The sequence below is a fragment of the Coturnix japonica genome, chromosome 1, assembly GCF_001577835.2.
Source record: "Coturnix japonica isolate 7356 chromosome 1, Coturnix japonica 2.1, whole genome shotgun sequence".
Taxonomy (NCBI): domain Eukaryota; kingdom Metazoa; phylum Chordata; class Aves; order Galliformes; family Phasianidae; genus Coturnix; species Coturnix japonica.
In genome coordinates this window covers 153,888,181-153,891,781 of record NC_029516.1, presented here as the reverse complement: position 1 = coordinate 153,891,781, position 3,601 = coordinate 153,888,181, and the positions used below count along the sequence as shown (strand labels likewise).

At 34.2% G+C, this 3,601-nt stretch overlaps 1 long non-coding RNA gene across 1 annotated transcript; it reads right to left on the bottom strand.

Annotated features, from left to right (window-relative positions):
• Positions 1-231: 231 nt before the first annotated feature.
• On the bottom strand, positions 232-3,096 carry LOC107308244. Its single transcript, XR_001552707.2, has 2 exons — positions 1,833-3,096; positions 232-1,189 (listed from the first exon to the last, which is right to left on the bottom strand). It is a non-coding gene; the product is annotated as an uncharacterized LOC107308244 (long non-coding RNA).
• Positions 3,097-3,601: the final 505 nt, after the last annotated feature.

The window sequence follows — 3,601 nt, the reverse complement described above, 5'->3', positions numbered from 1 at the left end:
TACTCATTTGAAGCACAAGTTGAAGTGCTCATCTGGATCTTACTTAGGAGTCTGAAATAGTTTGTCAGAATGATGGCATTCCATTACAAAACAGAATGATCGAATGATAGAGAAATTTATGACAGATATAGGACATGATGGAAAGAATATTTTATCTGTGGAAGGATAGATAGTATATTTTCCTTTTAGGGGATTTGCCTATTAAAGTATAAATGCTTTACAAACACAGTATTACTTCATCAGCAGAATTAAAAACAATCTTTATTAAACTCTTAGTTATGCAATGGCATATAAAACGCAGAATCATAGGGCGGTAAAATGTTCAAAAAGTAAAGTGCAGAAAATATAACCATTAAACCTGGTAGATCACCAACAGGAACAATAGCTTTTTTGCAACTGTCTATTCTCACTAAACCCAAACTTTTCGAAGTATGGAAACAACAAATAATGTGTTAATAAAGGGTAACACTATTGTTCAATTATTAAGGAAAATGCATTTCTTTAGGATAAAAAAGAGGTAATATTTGCTTATTTACAGTTACTCTAAGTTGCCTATGGTATGAATTGTCCTCCATATTTTCCCATCTCCATTGCGGTTCTGATTTATAAAACCATCAGAATTTATATCTATATTTACTACTGAAATCTAAAATGAGAGAAAAACTTGCAGTATGACCTGAATTTCAGACATTTAGCTGCAGTCAAATTTTCTGCTGATGGATCCTGTGCATCCTCTAGGAAGAATAACTTTCATATAGAGATCAAAGTTTTAATAGGATTCTCATGTAGATGGTGTGATACTAAGAGAAAGAAGCAAGGAAAGAATCCACCACCTAACACATTTATTTTTCTAAAGTTTCTTAAAGCATCAGTCTTTCAAACATTTACTTCCACGCTTAAGTATATTTCACGTGGAATACTGAAAACATGTCATTACTCAAGACACAAAGTTTAACTATCTAAATATGGTGCTGAAAAGAACAATTGAAAAACAATCAGACAAAACTCCAAGAAGTAATTCCTCCTCATCTCCAAAAGGAAGTGTTTCCAAAATAGTATTTATGATCTTATTTTTGAAGTAGGTGTGAAAAGATCCTTAGGCATGAAATACTTGAAGAAACGGTGCAGTTTGGATAGAAATACAGTAAAAATTTCCTGGCAATGATCCTCCATCCAGTGAAAAGATGCTCTGTGGAAACCAAAGGAAGAAGAAACTGCATTATGCTAAAGCAGGAAAATGTAATTTAATTTACTCTTCTATTTTTATTTATGTAATATTCTGTAGAAATAATAATCTATTCTTGTAAAAGAGACAATTCACCATTCTCTTGAATTAATAATAATGGTTAAAAGTTACATTCTTGGAAACAATTCTGTCCTCTTTTAGTGAGCTTGCATTAAAAAAAAAAAAAAATACATTCCTTCCACCACCATCCTCCCCATCCCCCTGTTGTATTAGGCGTGCACGAACACTCGGGATAAAACGCGATAGTCCCTCCCCTGCTTGGTTATGAATATGTAGAAGGAGTTATGCATATGTAGAAGGGGTGTAGACGAAAAGGGAAACATATATAAGGGGCTTACACAGTCAAATAAATGCCATTTTACCACTCACCACACTGGTGTAATGAATAGTATGTAATTTGATCGGGGCTGTCAAAGCACCTTACAGAGGGATGTTACTTCTAAGGTTATCATATTAAGGTAATACCCCCCATCCCCTGTGGCCATTAAATGACCCTTATAGCATAAAAAACCGATATGCAAAGAAAAATATAACACATTTTAAACAGTATGTCTAGTCAGATGTCCAAAGAGAAAGTTGCTATTACCTTGGATAAAACAGCTCAAATGTACAACTCTAAAAGCCATGGATGATGTACTCTGGGCAGAAAAGAACTCATACAAGACAAAGTTTTCTGAACTAATCCAAGATCCAAGAAGGCAATTGTGGTTTCTTGACATCTGTGAAAACAAATTATACTAGTCAGGCAATTACAATAATAGGAATTTAAGGTTATAAAGGGGTATAGTTGGAAACTGAATAATCAAGTGTTTGGAAAGTAATGGCAGTCTTCTTGCCTAATTTTCCAGCCAATCTCTGCCTGAAAAGTTAGACCTCACCAGAAAGATAACTGAACAAGCCTTCCTGTCCCTTGTCTTCCTTTGCAGCACCTAGAGCAAATCATTACTAGTGAAAAAAATGTGGCTTATCTTCTGCACTGACCTTATTGAAGGTCCTCCATTATGTCTAAAATATGAATTTGCATTTCACAAGTAGGTCTTTACATTCAACTTTAACTCAGAAAAACTGGAAAAAAGAGACGCTACTGGGTTGGCATCATTCCTGCTGAATCAAGTGAGCTGGCATTATCATCCATATTGCCCTGGTTGGAAAATTTTTTTGAAAAAGTTATTAGAATACATTACTTGGGTATAAGAGTGATATAAATTTAACAAGTGTACAGGTTTTTAACTCCTCCAAAAATAAAATCTAAGTCTTTCTGCAGCTTGGAGTAATTTGAAAACAGAAGTTCATACACAAAACCTTAGATTACCTTGGATTATTAGAAAATCAAGTTGGAAAATTTCTCATTGCCACATCATCCATTACTTGATGATTTTATGTTTTAAGATGCTGAATATATTTATAGTATTTATGTAGGCCTAAGGATGTAATTAGTTTAAAAAAAAAAAGTCTTTTCCTCCTGCTCACTTACTTGGACTGAGTGGTGACTTGGTAGGTTTAAAGAACAGCAAAACTAAAGCAGGATAAACATTCCAATTTAAAAGAGTAACTATGACAAAACTGATAATTACTACTCTGCAGTTGTTCTCTTCAGGCTAAATGTTAGCATTCTTTCATCCTTGGGAAACCTGAGATACACTGAGACAGGAGGTATCCATTTCAATTTGACTGTGGAACACGAAAAGTCAAAGTATTGCATTGTTATGTTTATTTCATCCTTTATTTAAGCCCTTGCAGTAGTGCTTACAGCAGATAATATAGATTTATATCAGATACTATGGGAAATGTTCTCTTTTTCTCTTTTGTTCCATCTGAGGATTGCACGTATTACTTATTTTGCCATTCATTGTAGTGTACTGATTTTGGGAAACAACAAAGTAGAGTTATACAGGCATTTCTGGCTTTATATAGGGAACAGCTGAGTTTTCCACCAGATGAACAGCACACTGGAAAAAACAGTATTAGTTTTCAATGGATAAGCAGCAAGCTACTTCCAAAATTATAGCCTAAGTTCACAGAATATCTTTAAGTTTGCAGTGTGGCTGCTTGCCCATAGCCATGTTGAGATAATGCCAAGAGCCAGAGTAGTTATATGCTTTGAAATAAAGCCCATGTTCAACAGACTGCTTCTTTTTCTTTTCTATAATTACATCCAGTTCAAGCTAACAGAAAGATTTTCTGAATTTATGCTTGGGAACCTGAAAATCTGAACACATTTGAAAAATCACTAGTAGATTTCCTTGATTGTATGAGATGTATTTGCTTATTTATAAGAGCTGTATTTTGGATATCACCTCCTGGTAAGGTGGCAAACATTAGCGGGAGTGTTTTATTAAGAACATACTGTAATTG